The sequence below is a fragment of the Talpa occidentalis genome, unplaced genomic scaffold, assembly GCF_014898055.3.
Source record: "Talpa occidentalis isolate TD23 unplaced genomic scaffold, MPIMG_talOcc4v2.1 talOcc4.16, whole genome shotgun sequence".
Classification (NCBI taxonomy): Eukaryota; Metazoa; Chordata; class Mammalia; order Eulipotyphla; family Talpidae; genus Talpa; species Talpa occidentalis.
This window is the reverse complement of record NW_023601653.1, coordinates 24,938,920-24,956,425: the sequence shown is the minus strand read 5'-3', so window position 1 is coordinate 24,956,425 and position 17,506 is coordinate 24,938,920. Positions and strand designations below refer to the sequence as shown.

Here is a 17,506-nt window from a genome sequence, read left to right as displayed (position 1 = left end):
CAGTTTTATTAATTTTGACATGATACATCACAAATATCCCCAGGTAACTTGTCTAAATCTTTGTTTTTGCCAGAATATAATACATAGATTCTTATTTATCAGACAATTTTTTTCTCAAGAGGAATCTTACTGAATAGAAAATCCCATTCCAATGTTTGCTTTTTTACCACAAACTAAAACATGCTCCAAGATGCAGACATTCTTTCAAATAAAAATTCACACCTCGGAAATACTTTAACTTGTCTTCAAATTTATATTTCTAGGCTAGGGTTGAGGAAATACAAAAAAAAAAAATCTTAACTTACATAAATGAATGTACAAAAGCTTTCAAAATGTTATACTTTCTACATGTAATGAAACTGATGAATAGTTAAAAGAAAATGCCCTTATTTTGTCTTTTTTGTTATGTTAAATACTGGCAAGCAACTTATGCTTGTTATCAACCTGGACATATAAATTAATATCTATTTCAGGGCCTCCCTGGTGGCGCAGCAGTTGAGCGCTGGGTTGTGAAGCTGCCCGTAGTCTCTGCAGCGCCTGTTCAATCTCAGGCTGCTCCCTGGCCACCAGAGGAGAGTCCCACATGGCACACAGACCTCTCCTGCCGCCCACTGCTCCCCTCACCAGTGTACTTCAGTCTGCCTACTCTGCTCCCCGCTCTGGCTCTGGTGAATTCTCTCGCCCTCCTGCGCTTCTGACTGTACCCAGTGCTTGTATAAATAAATAAAAATAAATCTTAAAAAAATTATTATTATCTATTTCAGTGATTATGATATCCTAAATGATAAAGGCAAATGTGGAGATCTGTAGGTATGTCTCATAATTTCGGTAGACTCAATTTTACAGTCATATTTCTAGAGTTTGTAATTGATTTGGTTTTATGTGCCACTTTGTTTTGTTTCTCTATATTCCCCATGTGACATCATCCTGTATTTGCCTTCTCCTTCTGTCTTATTTCACTTAGCATATACCCCTCCTATTCCATCCATGTTGTCAGAAATGGCAAGATAGCATCTTTTTATAGCTGAGTACTAGCCCATTGTGCATATATAGAGATATATCTACAGATGTAATCTACAGATATATACCATACCTTCTAACCCACTTATTTGTTGTTAGGTTGTTTCCATAATATGATTATTGTAAATAGTGCTTCAATGGATGTATGTATGCATATAGCACTTGGAATGAATATTTTTGCATTCTTCTGATAATTTAGAGGACTGCAAAGTCATAGACTAGATAAAATATTTAAAATAGTAGAGAAAGGATTGTATACAGAGTATATGACGAATTCTCAAAACTCAAATAATGAGAAAACAACCCAAATTAAAAAAAAAAAACACTCACTGAAAAGATAAGTGAAAGCAAGTACTCACATAAAATATAATCATTCTTATTTATTATATATTTACATATTAATGCCACAATGAGATATCATGTTGCACTTAACTAAAATATCTCTGTGTGTGTGTGTAAAAGAAAACCAAAGACACAATAAACCTGAGAATACCAATGCTAACATGAACATGGAACTATTAGAATGTATACATTGCCTAAGGAAATGCAAAACATAGTCACTTTGGAGAAGTGTTATAGTTGTTTATAAAGTGAAATATGCACTTGCTGTATGACCCAATTATTTTATACTTCAACATTTACTCATGAGAAATAAAAACTGATGTTTACACATAAACCTGTATGTGACTGTGTGTAATAGTTTTATTAGAGTTGTCCCAGAGACTTGGAAACAACCCAAATGTTCTTTCAGTGGTATTTGGATAAAGAAACTGCTATATCCACACAATGAACTACTATTAGCAATAGAAAGCAACAAATTATTGATTCATGGAGCAACATGACTGAATTGCAAATGCATAAGATTAAATGAAAGTAGCCAGACTTTAAAAGCTACATATTGAATGATTCAATTTATATAATATTCTGGAAAGGCAAAATGATGAGAACAAGCAGATCATCCATAGGTTTTACATGAGAGGAGTGGGTCTATCACACCGCATAAGTTAATATGGGGGAGTTGCTATAACTGTACTTTATCTCAGTTTCAGTGGTGATTACATGACTATCATTTATCAATTCTCGCAGAGTGGTATATCAAAAAGAGTTAATTTTACCAAATGTAAATTTTAAAATATGAGTAAAAAATACTGTGTATGACTCATGGTGTTTTTAAATATAATGTCACACACACACACATACACACACAGACACATAGATATTTCATTTTGACACAAGGTATTTTGTGTCTTTTTTAAAATGCAAGTTCCCAACCTTTACATATTTCCCACCCTTTCTTTCCTCATCCTAAAATTTTTATTTTAAGATTGATTTATTTATGCATAGAAGAATTAGGGTCTAGGCCAGAGGTGCCGGGGCAAGGGTGAGAGGATTCACCAGAGAGTGGGGTGCAGAACAGGCAGATATACTGAAATACACTGTTAAGGGGAGCAGTGGGAAAAATAGGAAAGGTCTGCTGCACCATATGTGGGTTAGTCCCTGACTGGGGATTGAACTCAAGTGGTAGGGTGGTAGCTGATGGGGCTGAAACAAAACCACTGTGTCATCACGGAGGCTCCCCAACAAGTATTTTTTTTAAGGTTTATTTATTTATTTATACAAGCACTGGGTACAGTCAAAAGCGCAGGAGGGTGAGAGAATTCACCAGTCAGAGCGGAGAGCAGAGCAGACAGACTGACGAAGTACACTGCTGAGGGGAGCAGCGGGCAGCAGGAGAGGTCTGCGCGCCATGTGGGACCCTCACCCAGTGGCCGGGGATCGAACTGGCATTGCAGAGGCTGTGGGCAGCTTCGCAACCCAGCGCTCAACCACTGTGCCACTGGGGAGGCCCCCAACAAGTATTATTTGAGGAAAGGAGAAACATTCATTTCTATTCCAAAGTCATAAATGAATTCAGTATTTTGTTTTATTTTTTAAATTTTAACTAAAGGATTATTTTTAATTAAGAAAACATTCAAAATTATGATACATATTAAAATATATAGAATATTTATTTTTAAATGTTTTTTTACTTCCAGTTTATTCTTTAATGTTCTTAATTAATGATAGGTTTTTTGGATGTGGTTTATATTTTTTTCAACTATTTTTTGAGCAATCATTTCTCTGATATAGGAAAATAAAACTACAAGGATGTATTCACTTAATTAACATTGTTGAGACACTCTATCAAAACTTTTAATAGTTAATATGGAGGTGCTCTTGATCTCCATTAAGCACTTTACTTTTACTATCATTTTTAATGCTCAATGCAAACTTGTAAAATCTATATTTTTCCTTCTGCTCTATAAATAAGAAAACTGGTGTTCACTGAAACTAACTTTCAAAAGATCATTTTCTGTAAATGATGCAGCTCAGAAAGCTCAGAAATAAACCAGGAGAATCTTCTTTAAAGATTTTTAAAATTTCTAATAGTAATGTTATTTTTTGACCTATTACTAATTACAAATACTTTTTATTTGAGCTTTTAAAAATTAATAAAGTCATAAGCATGTGAAATTTATGTTTTGTTTTAGTTTTATTAAGGTGCAATTGACATTTAACATGTGCAATTTTGAGGTATATAATATGTTGTTTTGGGGCCTCTCCTAGTGGTGCAGCGGTTGAACGCTGGGCTGCGAAGCTGCCCACAGCCTCTGTAGTGCCTGTTCCATCCCTGGCTGCCCACGAGGGTCCCACATAGCGTGACAGACCTCTCCTGCCACGCCCACTGCTCCTCTCAGCAGTGTATTTCTTCAGTCTGGCTGTTCTGTTCCCCGCTCTGGCTCTGGTGAATTCTCTCACCTTCCCGCACTTCTGACTGTACCCAGTGCTTGTATAAATAAATAAAATAAAAAAATAAAAATAAATACATAATAAATAAATAAATATGTTGATTTGATCACTTATATATTGCAATATGAAAGATACAAACTTCCTGTTAGAAGTGAATACATCGTGGGGGTCATACACACAACATTGTGGTTATATTTAACAGCATTATATTGTATACTTGAAATCTGTTAAGAGAGTAGATATGAAATGTGCTCACAAAAAAAGAAGAAATGGTCATTATTTTATGTAATGGGGGTATTACACTAATTTTGAATTGTATTAATAAAGTTGTTACTTTTTATGCCATTACATTGTTAGGAATTTCAAGACTATATCAATAATGACATAAGCAAAATATATAAATCTTTATAAATTGCAGAGAACAATGTATGATAGGCCAGTGCTTGCCACCTAAAAACATTTCTCATTCTTTAAAATGAAAATCTAAATGCTTTACTTTTATCTTTTAGGTCCTGCATGAAGAAACTGACCTACCACCATACAATGAAGAATAATGAAGTAAAAGGAAAGAAAAAAATTAATGATTGATGTAACATGAATGAATTTCACATGTGTGATTCTAAGTAAAATAAGCAAGATCTGATTCCACACATGGTTCTCATTAACTCTCTCATCCTTCCCCATTCGTCCACTATGTTGAGTATGTGTTGACCTTTTCTAAGTTGTTTATATACAACATGATCTTTCATGCAAATGGGCTTTCTGCACTGTGTCTGAATTCTCAAAAATCTTCTCCATTGTTGTGTGTATGCCTGTTTTTTTCTCTTTCTCAACTTGGCTTAATGTGAAGATCCTTGAAAAAGTCTTCCATGACCATAGCAGCCTACCTATTATTTCACCATATTACCTTATATTATAATATATCTATATAATCCTATTAGTATCATATATAATCCTATCAGTTTTTCTACTATTCTTTAGTAACGAAGATTAAAAATAAGACTATAAAGACATTATATAGTCACACATGCTAAAATAAATATTTTACATTAAGATTATTTTCTTCTAAGATAGGGGATGATTTAATTTCTACCTTCTTTTGAATGCAGGGCCCCAAAGCAGGCTGTATATCGACTCAAAAAATATCAGTTAGGCAATTAAGACACACCCTAGATAAATTTCAGAAATTTAGTTTAAGATAATGGCATGAGACACTACAACAGAGAGAATGCGATAGACATTATTTTGAAAAATACATAATCCAAGTATCTAGAACTAATATTAGCATAGATCAGAATCACTATCCAAAACACTGATTGTTGAACTTATCTACAAAGGTTTCTGATTCAGTGGATCTACTATGGAGCCTGAGATTTTGGTTTTGTAACAAGTGCCTAGTTAACACTGATGCTGTTGGTCTACGGACTACACATTGAGAATCGCTGTGATATAGAGGGACTATCTGGGGAAGGAGGGCAGGGAGAATTATGGATTCTGAATTCAGGAAGGAGGGAGAGAGGAAACGAATTCTTGGAAACTGAGAAAGCAACAGGAATAGAGGAATTCAAGTTCCACAGTTAATTTTTGACTCAGAGTTTTATCTACGAAAAATTTAAAAATAATGAATGAATGAAGCAATAAAATTACCACTCATTAAAATATATTATTTAAGGTACAGCCAAAGAGCTATAGTATATTTGACTGTAAAATGTGTAACAAAATACTTCCTGAGCAATATTAGATTTAATCAATTTGCAATGCATTTCAAAGGATCATATAATCATTAACATCTGTCTTAATGTGTGAAGCTCTCTAAAGAACCCTATCAAAATTTAATTTGAATCCAATGTTTAAGCAAATCTGGTTTAAATGATTTTTTTCTGTGGATAAAGGACAGCTTCCTTTTCTCCTTTGAATATGTCATTTGAAATCTTTACCTTTGTCCCCAGAAAGGTGGAATGGAAAGTACACGAAATTGGAGTAGAAATTTATGACCTCTACTTTTCTCACAGGGATTTTTTGAAGGTTAACAAGATTTTCACTTGTTGCATGTTTGATGCCTTTTGATGAGAGAAACTATATAAACATCAAATATTATTCTAGGCAAACGGTTCATTAATGCTTTATTTTCCATTAATATTTGCCAAAACCAAATTGGCACCGAGTGTAATTCTACAGAATGTTTGGCAACCACTTGTTTTCTGTCAAAATCATGTCAATATACAGATGGATTCCATTTTCACAGGAACCCAAATAAAGTGATATTCAAGATTAAAATTTGGGATGAAATAACTAGTAATGTGTGAAATGCCTTAAGGAATTTATGCAGTAATGCAAAACTGTGATAAAATGCAATAAAAGCTAACTAAATTATAAAACCATTCCGGAAAATAAACGGAGTTGGATATGTTATTATGAAGACCATCGGCAATTTCATGTAATCATACTATACCAATAGCAAAGGGAATATTTTTGAATCACACATGTGTAATTTTTAGAATAAGTGAATCTAGTCAGAAATAACTCCCAATGCTTATAAAGAAATTGTATTTCTCTTGGGGAGGTGGTGTTTGTTATCATTAGGGTATATTGTGAAGCTTTAATTAATAATAGATTATAACAAAAATGTGTGTATGTGTGTGTCAGAATACTCAAAGGTTAAACTACTGATAATAGAGATCCCACAAAAGTGGAATAACCTGGCAGTATGATCATGAAATGCTTGATCTTTCTCAGGAATGAGTATAAATTGTCTATGTTATAAAATTATCTGAGATTAACAGATTTAATCATATGTAAAAAAAGATGAAACTTAACCTGACAGTCTATACAGAGACAGAGTGGCCCTACAACCTCTTCCTTCTTTCTTTCAATAGCTCCTTATTGAGGGCAAACTAGGTAGGTGGTACAGTTTTAGACATTAGAGCAAATAGCTATAAATGAACAATATATGTATTTCTATGGAGCTTAGTGGAAGTTAGCTTATATTAGGAGAAGCTTATAACTAATATATAACATATATATATACATATATATATAACAGTGTAAAACTATTCATATATATGCATATGTGTCTATGTAATGTACTGTCAGGATTATAAAATTATAGAAAAATAATGGAATGCTTTAAAGAATGGATGCCATTTTATAAGAATGCCCTTCATCTGCCCACTAACAAACCCTGAAATTTATTAAGACATATTTTGGATCACCAAGTTACAGTAAATAAATAGTCCAGAGGTGATTAATGTTAATGGAGATTTTCATAAAATATTGTTATTTGAAGAGACCTCTAACATTGGGGTGGAAATGGGTAGGAAGTGATTGAAGGCAAGGGTACATTAATATAAAGTTCAGAGAAAGTTTTGGAGATAGAGCTGGAAATTCTTCCTTAACTGGAAGGCCAAAAGTTAAACTCATGAAAGCAAAGTGAAATGAGTCTAAGAGAATTATTTTAGAATTCTTTCTTACTTGAAAAATATTTCAAGAAGGTTCATGAAGGGACAGAAAGCCAATGGAAAAATATCAGTCAAAAGTATCAGTATACTGATCTGGCATCTAATATTGCCAGATTGAGTTAGAGATGATTTATAAGAAAAAGGTAGAGAATTCCCTAAGAGAGCATAAACACAAAATTAGGAAAGGGTTACTCGGATTTTTTTTTTTTAAGATTTATTTATTTATGCATTTAAGAGCTGGGGTACAGACCAGATGCGTGTTGGGGGAGGGTGGTGAGAGGATTCACCAGAGACAGAGTGGGGAGCAGAACAGGAAGATTGACTGCAATACACTGCTGAGGGGAGTAGAGGGTGAGACAGGAGAGGTCTGTTGCACCATGCACCATGTGAGTAGCTCTCTGGCCGAGGATTGAACTCGTGCTGCAGTGGCTACAGATAGCTTCATAGATTGTGTCTTAACCCCTTTGTGCCACCAGGGAAGACCTGATTCTTTAATTTTAACGGAAATTCCTGTAGAACATGTTACTTGTGCCCTTGGAGTAACAAATTCCACAACTTGCAGAAACAGCATTTAGGAGGAAATGAACAAAATAAAGTGAAAACAAATAGCACAGAAAGTGATGGAAGAAGATGCTGCAACATGTTAGGAGACAATGTAAGTAGACAGGCAGTAGTTGATTGTAAATTAGCCAACCAGAATAACTTCCCAGTGATTTAAAAGCAATTAAACAGTCATATCATCACATTAAAAATCACTTTAATCAACTTATCTGTCACCTGTCAAAACAAGTTTATCAAAAATTAGCTTTCATGTAAAATATTCCATAGTAAATTCCAAACTATTCAACCTGATTATATTTTATGAGTGAAGGACACATGAATAAAATATGTCCTACAGATAATTTGATTGATTTTTTTATAGTATGTAGTGATTCAGTATTTTAGTGCTAAATTTAAGGCTAAAATCTACTTATGCACCTTGAAATTCCAGAGATTGTGTAATACATGAAAAAAATCAACCATTCACCTTCAATCTAATCTGATTTCTTGATTATGAGTGATTTTTATCAAGGATTTCTTAAGTAGGGTTTTTGAAGGGCACCCAATACTGTTAAGGTCACCTAGTATAGAAAGAAAAATAAGTGCTTTTTAAATTTTTTTCTCTTCCCCTGAATAATATCCAAATCAGTTCTTTTAGGGAATGGAGGGATCTTGTTTAAATAATAAAAAAGATTTCATAGGGAGACTTATGCATGCTAGTCATAGGAAATATGAGTTTTCTCATTTCCTCACCTTAGTTCCCCCTCACAATATTTGGATGTTTCCTAAGTATTATTTTATATCATCAAATCCAATTCGCAGTATGGTATTATATTTCCTTATTGATTTTAACTTGAAAATGTGAGTTCAGGCTTAAATTCTATTACTAGTCTCGTTTCTTTAGGCATGTTATCTTCTCTTCAAGTATTATACAAATAGAACAAAAGGTTCTCTAACAATTCACAGAAGGAAAAAGTGTTATTGATGTTTTGCTCCATCTCTCAAAATTTGTTCTTGGTTATGTCTGGTGGTACCATTTAATAAGATTAAAAACTAAGCTCCCACTCCTGGCCCAGCAGGCAGGTTTGGGAGGCTTGAACAGATAAAGGGAATTGATAAGGCTGCCTTTGGGAGTAGGCCATAAGACTGACCACCGTGACCAGAAAATCCAGCCCAGCTCCAGGAATGCAGAAGCAGGACCAGCTCATGTTTCTGAGTCTACAGTTGGTACCCAAAAGCAGATATCCCAGTATATGTAAACTGGTGCCCCAAGTTAGGAAGCCATGAAAACAGAGTGTAAAAGAGAGCCTCAGATCCTTTTGCCTTCACAGACCTGTCCTGGCTCATCCCTACTCTCTTGCAGAGTATTTCAATAAATTCATCTTTTCTCTTCTCCATCCCGTCACTGGTGAATTCTTTCACCTTCGTGCTTTTAAACTCATGCGATATTTCTCACCATACAAATTTTTAACCACTGTACAGAGATAATCTAAAAGCTGTATTTTTTTTTAAATAATAAATTTTATTTTTATATTCCCCATACAATTGCAGCCCCCCCATTCTTACCCCAATCCCTCCCCTCCCGCCCCCGCCCCCTAAACGTGTCTCTGGTTCATAGTTTTTTGTTGATTTTGATTTTCACTTTCTTATTTTAAACTGGAGGAAAGAAGTCCCACATGCCAGAGACCAGGAGCTATACTTAATTAATTTGTGGTCATTTAAAATTATAATCTCGGGTTCATGCTATGACAATTACTTTTATAAACAAATATTCTATTATTGTTTTGATTTCAATTAAAAAAATTATCTCACAATTTTCCTTTTCAGGTAAAATATTGTTTCCTTTGTAGGTTTACTGTGTTCAGTCATCAGTTTCTTAACATTTATATTTCCTCGACACACAATTTTTAAAATTCATTTTAAAGAGCCTTTATTCAATTAGTCTACTTTAACAATAATCAAAATCATGAAATTTTATATCAAAATCTATATAGGCCTCACAATTAATGCTGCATCTCAATTGTTTAATTTTTCTTATTTTCATAAGAAATGTTTTTCTCATCAATTTTGCTGTTCTTCAGTAAGATTTTCAAATTTAAATTAAGCATGTTAAACCAAAGTATATTTCTACCAGGACTTCAAATGCTGGACATTCTCCTACTTTTCATTTTCCAAATATTTGTTTTGTATCTACTACAGGCAGTCCCTACCCTGTGTTGATAATGAATGTAGGTCAAATAAAAGTCACAGTAGCTCATCTGGTGACAATAGATACTTTAAATATTAAGTTACAGGAACACATAATTTTAAGCAAGGACAAGTACAGGGGCGTAAAAATTTTAAAGGGGGATTGATCCATCATGGGTGTAAGTTCCTGAATAAATTTTCTGAATATAGAAAGCTTTAGTTGACATCTAAAAGAAAGACAGGAGTTGGTAAGGTAAATAAATAAAGGGATTCAACATTCTAGGAATGTGGACAGTTCCAAGGGAAAGTAGAGGAATAATAACTGAAAATCACTGACATTGAACTTAAGGCTTATTTATAGTGCTATTACCTGAAAGTATCTTACAAAGACATTATCAATAGCTTACTGTTAGCCAGATGGAAAATGTAAATTCAAACTTCATCTATGTAAAGTTAAATCTCCTGATGATAAAGTTAAACCCAAAATCGTAATCACAGTATGGAAGAATTGTCACGATCTGGCCTTAGCCTCCCTTTCAATGTAATTTTCTATTCTGTCCCACTGTGTAATCTTCATTCCAGACAAATGAGATGGTGAAATCTTAGAAGTCAAGAACCAAACCGTATTTATCTTTATATCCCCCTCGGGGTCTGGCAAAATATCTTGCTCTAGTAGGAACCCAATAAATATGTATTGAATTTTCATTAAAATTTCTATTGCCATGAAAGTGTGGTTTCAACTGTAAAAAACAAAACAAAACAAAACAAAAAAACAAAATCTAATTTGTTATTAAATGGAAAAAGTAGAAGAGCTTTTGTGTTGTTTTAATTGTTTTGCTAATAAAAATCAACTTAGCCAAAGTAATAGGATGATATTCTGTGACAACTGTTGCATAACCTAGAATTGTTAGTTTTCAGTAAGAGTTTAATTAATCCCTTAGCAGAAAAAAAAAAAAAAAGTATGGTATCAAATCTGCAGTTATTTGAAACATTTTAAGATTAAAATATTTTAAGACTTTGCTTTTTTAGACATCTATAATTTACGTAAATTTTGCTCTGGGTTACATAGTTTTTAAGAAGGCTTAAATGCTAAATATTTTTAGAATGTGGTGGTGTATAAATAAATAAAACACTTATATCAGAAACTATTATTGTCTGAAATGTATCATTTGCTTTTTGTACAGTTAATTCGTAATGGAGAATTGTCATATGAGTTAACAACCTGGTAATTTCACTTCTCAGTTATATTAAAAAGTTGTGTTACTAAATAAAAAAAAATCCTAATTATAAAATACAAATGAGATATGATTTGAGATACATTCCTTAGTAAAGATTTTAGTGACATTTTAAATTTAGATGGCTAGTACTTTTATCATTATAAGATGTTTTACATTTTTGGTGTTTTGTGGTTTTGCTTTATCTTTCTCGAGGTTTGTGGGGTATGTGTGTGTGTGTGTATGTGTGTGTGTGTAATGCACTTATATTTCCTAACCAATTATCTAATTCTGAGCCCAGGTTATTTAGGAAGACATCTATGCAAAGTTTAAGAAACTAACTGTATGCTTCACTAAGATGGGGAAAGATCTAGAGGAGGGCTTAGGATGGAAGTTCCCCCTCAAAAGTGTGCTAACTGCATTAAATAAATTCCTTCCTTAAACTGAGTCCTAGGGCAAATTTCTTCCTTAAACTTAACTGGGCAGCATCAGGGACAATACAGGCAGGAACTTTGGGAGAGTTAAAAAAGCTTCTGAGATAAGGACAGAGAAATCCAGGAGGGCTAGTCAGGGCCGTAAATTTTAAGGCTAATAAAGAGTGTAAATTTTAAGAGAACTAGGACAGAAGCAGTGAAAGAAAGACTAAGATAAGAGCTGTAAAGCTGGACACAGCTGCCCAGGGAAGTAAAACCACAGAGAGAGAGCCAATCACAAAGAAGATGAGAGATTTTAGAACAGAGATAAAAGGTTTAAATATCCCCTTGATACAGGCCCATTCGGCTTCCTTGCCCCTCCTTGGCCTGGATCCACCAGCCTGGGGGTCCCACTTTATTTCTGTTCCTTTTCTCCTTAATACACTTTTACTTTCTCTAAACAAATCTGCCTCTTTTTCGCTTGCTTGCCTGAGTGTCAGCGAAGCTCCTGCTGTGGCTTTGTGAGATACCAACCAGTGGTGGTCTAGTGGCTGGGACTCAGCGCTGCTGCCACAGCCTGGGATCCATCCCTGCTGGGAGACTAGACCTGAAAACCTGAAATTATGGCATCAAAACCACACAACAATCTATTAAAGAATGTTTTAAACATTCTTTATTTCATATGAATTAAACATGAAGAATGTGGCATTCCTATGATCACACAGTGGTAATAAACCTGGATTGTTTTTCTCCTACACTTTCCAGGTCCATCTAGTTGTAATCTCCTGAGTTAGCCATTAAGCTCCAGTGCTTCTAAGTCACATAGATCCACTCATCGTGGTTGTTTTTTGCTTGAAAGATATGAAAGGAAATCTCACATTTCCATATCGTATCTTTGTGACTTTGAGAAATTTACATACTTTACTGTATAAAATTAGGACCATAATACTTAACTTTTGAGATTACTGGGATAAATAGCATAAAGTGTGCACACAATATTGCTGGTACCTGGCTCTGAATCACTTTTACTGTTACTACTCTTTATGGCAGTTAACACTGAAAGCAATAACCTAATCAGTAATTGAAACACCCTCCTAGTGACCTGTAGTTAGGTGAGAGACTGCAGAACAGTCGTCATCTGTATAAGTAGAATAAATATTCTGTCTTTGTTAATATTAGAACTGATAATGCATACAAAACTTAGCACTGTATCTGACATATTGTGAGTTCTTAACATGTATTTATATCTTATTTTCTCTGTGTGCATTACCTTGCCTACAATTTTAATATATGAGGAATAAAACCATTGGGAGATGCAGGGACCACCGGCTGAGTTTTAAAATCTTTATGAATTTTTAAATGTGTGTGGAACTATTTGGGAAGCAGTATTTGGATTGGGAGAGGTACTCTAAGGTGCCAAGTTGCAAGTATATCCTTTATGTGTCTTTTTAAATTAATTTGTTATAAAGAACATGGCAATTCTGTTTTTAAAAGTTTAGCAGCATTACATAATGATATCGTAACTTTCTTTTTAATGACTCATAATGCAAATTTCACAATGTTTGGAAGTATACTTTTTTAAACTAATTTTAGCCAGAGAAAATATCTTAAAATGTATAAACTTATTTAAGTAACTCCTTAAACATATTATAGAACTACCTTAACTAAACTTGTCTTACCTAAACTAATCTAGTCTCAATGCAACTATGGACATAACTATATTAAAATATTTTAATATTGAATATAAAATTTAGGTTTTGTCTCTGTGGAAAGTCCCTTTAAATTACCAAGGGAGACCTGTGAAATCACTGCATAAAACTAATCACTAGTGTGGTCATCCACACTAAAATCAATTGATGGCCAATTTTAAGAATGTGATGATATAAATCAACCAACACATCATTATTTACAAACAATTGATTATTAATTTAGCTGACATTTTAGTCAGTGTTATATACTCTAGAAAAAAAGTAAAATTTTTAGTGATGTAGGAAAAATGAACAATTATACATTTTTAATTCATGTGATTTTTCCTTTTATTTTATAATTTTGGTTTCAAGAGTATCAAACAAGATATATTAAGTATGTCTAAATGTATAGTAAGCTGATTTGACATTATAACCTTTTCACTGATAGAGTTAACTAAGTATTCTTTGTATGTAAATTTAAGAACTGTGTAAATTCAATTTCTTATTGAATCTACAAGCTAGAAAAATATAAACACTCTAAAATCAAATACATGCTTTAAATAAGATTTAAAGGAACATATTCCCATCACAGTTCAAAATTCTTTGGTTGAAGATAAAGAATTAATTCAACCAGCCAGTACAAAAGAGCTATATACCAAACAATTTTCTAGGCAATGGAGGTACAAAAATGAAAAGGAAAAAAAAAAAAAGAACAAGAAAAACAAAAGCACTCTTATTAAGGGCTTTCAGTTAGTGGGAAAATTAGACAAAAACTAAATAGTTAATATAATGGTATGGGAAATGGTGGTATATGTTAAAAAGAAAGAAAATAGAGGGGCTTTGGAAGGAGGTTGTTGGGGAGTTGAATAGAAAGAAGTATTCGAATTTGAAAAAGTAAATAGAATAGTCAGGAAATATATCATTGAGCAAGTAACATTTTGTTAAATATCAGAAAGAGGGAGAGGATAAGCCACTCAGGTATATAAGTGAAGAAAATTTTAGGTACAGAAAAAATAAGTTCAAAGGTCTGAGACTTGGAACAGCTAGGACATCCATGAGAGTTAAGAGGATGGAAGTAGATATATAAAAAAAAAAAAAAGACAAGTCTAAAATGGAAAGGTTTATGCTAATTCCAGTTTCATCAAACTAAGATAATTAATTACAGTTTTCACTCTCAGAAATGGGAACGAAAATCATTCAGGAATCACCTGATTATCATTAGTTAGGTAATCTGCCTGATAGCCCCTTAACATCCCCTAAAGCAAAGGAACCTTACAGTAAACATTCTGCCTTTTTTGTCACTATAACTGCCTTGTGCCTGCTCAATTTCTGCCTTTTTGTACAGCTCCTTGGAGATCTTTTCTATCTGTTAGATTGGATGTTGTCCAATTCATGAATTATTGAATAAAGCCAACAAGAACTTTACAATTTATTTAGTTGAATTTTGTTTAACAGTTTTGGCAAAAGTGATGGGATCTATAGGAGACTTCTGACAGCTTCAGAGACAAGGAGAAACACAGACACTGGTACCTGCTGAGCACATTCTATTCTCTGTCTCTCACCATTTCCAAGGGCTCTTGGTAATTTCTTCTGTGGTTCAAACTCTGCTCTTTCCATGGAACTCCTAATCTAATTGACTTTTCAGTACAGGGTTAACAGGTCAGTCTGTACTGACAGGAGATTCAAAATGCCAAAAACCTAAAACTATATCTGGGTTTCCCCCACTTTATTCACTGAGGGATCCATCATAAAATTCTGTTTCAGAAATCTGAATCTCATTTACAGAACACTGGAAAATATTGTCTGAGAAGGTTTTTGTCAAATACTTCCATATCAACAAACACTCCTACATATTTACAACTTGAACATCTCCATGTTTACATCTCCTCAGTGGAGTATTTCAGTAGATCTCCCTGTTCTGCTCCCCACTCTCTCTGGTGAATCCTATCACCTCCCACCTCTGGCTTATACCCCAGTTCTTGTATGCATAAATAAATAAATTGTTAAAAATAAAATAAATAATTAAGCACATTAAGGAAAAAACAACTAATGGATATCAGTTTTATACTCTCTACTTTATACTTTCCATATCCAGTGTCTGCAAATAAGATCCTGGGAAGACTTGCAAGAAACCAGTAAAGTATGAGAGTTCTCCCCAGCATCACTTCTTGTGGATTTGTGTAGTACTTGGTCAAAAGAGGAAAATCAAATATCCCACTGTTTTTTTCTCCCCAGTTGACTCTTGGGAGTCTACACCCACTGTTGATCCTTTCTTTTCCAAAGCACAGTTGTGGTCATCTTGTTTCAAAACCTGAGAAATTAGCCTGACAACTATCAGCTTGGGTGTTCCAAGATGTAGTTAGAAAAAAAATGTGGCTTGTCTCTCATTTGTGTCTCTGGTCCTGCAAATTATTACCAAATCTCAAAGGGATTATTAAGACTTTTGTTTTGTATCTCTGCAACTTGGGAGGGTAATATCTTCTGTGCACTCTTTGGAAAAGTCTCCTGAGTCCAAGGGAGGCTTTGCCAGTAGCCAATGATTTAATCAATCACAACCCTGTAATCCAGTCTCTATAGAGTCGAAAAACCATGATTTGGAGAACTTGCAATTTGGTGAACAGTTGGAGATCTAGCTGAGTTGAATACTTGAAGAAGGCATGGAAACTCCTTGCCCTTTGTTCATATCTTGTCCTATGCCTCTCTTTGATCTGGTTGTTCCTCAATCTTTTCTTATAAATTGGTAATTTATAAATTACCAATTATCTTATAAATTTCCTATAAATTGGTAATATGCAGCCACTGCAGCACGAGTTCAATCCCCAGTCAGGGAGCTACCCACATGGCACAGCAGACCTCTCCTGACTCACTCACTGATCTCCTCAGAGGTGTATTTCAGTCTATCTGCCTATTCTGTTCTGTACTCTGTCTCTGGTGAATCCCCTCACCCATCACACCTCTGGCCTGTACCCCAGTTCTTGTATGCATAAAAAACATCTTGTATGCATAAAAAAAGTACAGGAGACAATGTAGATTTTCAATTTGCAACTGAAGGGGCAAGGGGAACAGCCTTCTAGAATTGAATCCTTAACATGTGCTACCTGATGCTATGAAGACTGTGTCACATTGAGTAGACATATAGCTAGTCTCACAGATGTGATTGGTAGTATGAAAAAAAAAATCACATTGGAATTTTTTGATCAAGATTTGAATCTTCCTGAGTTTTTAAAATATCATTTCAAATTATTTCTTTATTATGAAATATATAGTTAAATTTCATTGCATGATTTAGCATGTTCTAAAGGAGATCATACAGCCAACCACAATAATATGGAGGAATTACATCTTACCATAAGAAACACTATTTAAAGTAGTCCAGGTCAGTCTGTGTCTCTGATTTTCTATAATTCTCTTAGGAATTCTTTGGAGTGTTCTACGTATTATTTGGTTTCCCCAGTTACTATGATCCCAATGTGACTGAGTTAATATGATCCCAGCGTGACTGTCCAATATTGGAAGTAGATTCCTTTTAAAGGCAATCCAGGGAGAAAGAAAATATTTTTCATCTACTGCCATTAACAGCTGCCCTGAAAATTGGATGATGGACCACTCTTCAGCAAATCTCTTGGGTTTGGGGAATTTCCTGTATTGATTATCTTAAGCTCAGATCACTTGTCCATTCCTTAACCCTGTGACAGGGGTTTAGGGTGGGGGAATATTAAGTTATAGGTCTACACAAGTCAAAGTTGATCCCTGCAACTGTCAGCTTGACAATAGATGAAATACTACAGGGGAATGGTTTAATGAGTCTGTAATCTAGTCCCTCAGCCTTTCCAGTCTCCTTGGAAAACTCAAGAAATGTACTCAGTCATCATCTGACTCTTCACTTTGCTGTCATCCATAAATAAATATTTTACGTTTTTTAGACAATGCAATCTTTAGTCAGGAATAAAAACATTCAAGTTAAAATACCAAATCAAAATTTTAGCTTCCTATAAAGTTAAATATATTATCTTTGTGTAGCTTGGACTAGTTTTTGTCTGTAAACTGACCCTAGGAAAAGGGTATGTGCAGTTGCTGTCGTCTCTAAATTTTCCAATATAACTGGAATAATCTTATTTAAATTGGTAACATTTTAAGATGGGGTTTTATTCTGTGTAGCTAATCAATGTTTCAAGATGATTTTCTTATGGAATATT

At 34.0% G+C, this 17,506-nt stretch overlaps 1 long non-coding RNA gene across 1 annotated transcript in view; it reads right to left on the bottom strand.

Moving 5' to 3' along the window:
• LOC129145951 (uncharacterized) overlaps positions 1-16,694 on the bottom strand; it is a 99,156-nt gene extending 82,462 nt beyond the window's left edge. Inside the window, exon 1 of the long non-coding RNA XR_008552190.1 lies at positions 16,658-16,694. This is a non-coding gene — a long non-coding RNA (uncharacterized LOC129145951). The remainder of the gene's footprint in view (positions 1-16,657) is intronic.
• Between the last annotated feature and the right edge of the window lie 812 nt (positions 16,695-17,506).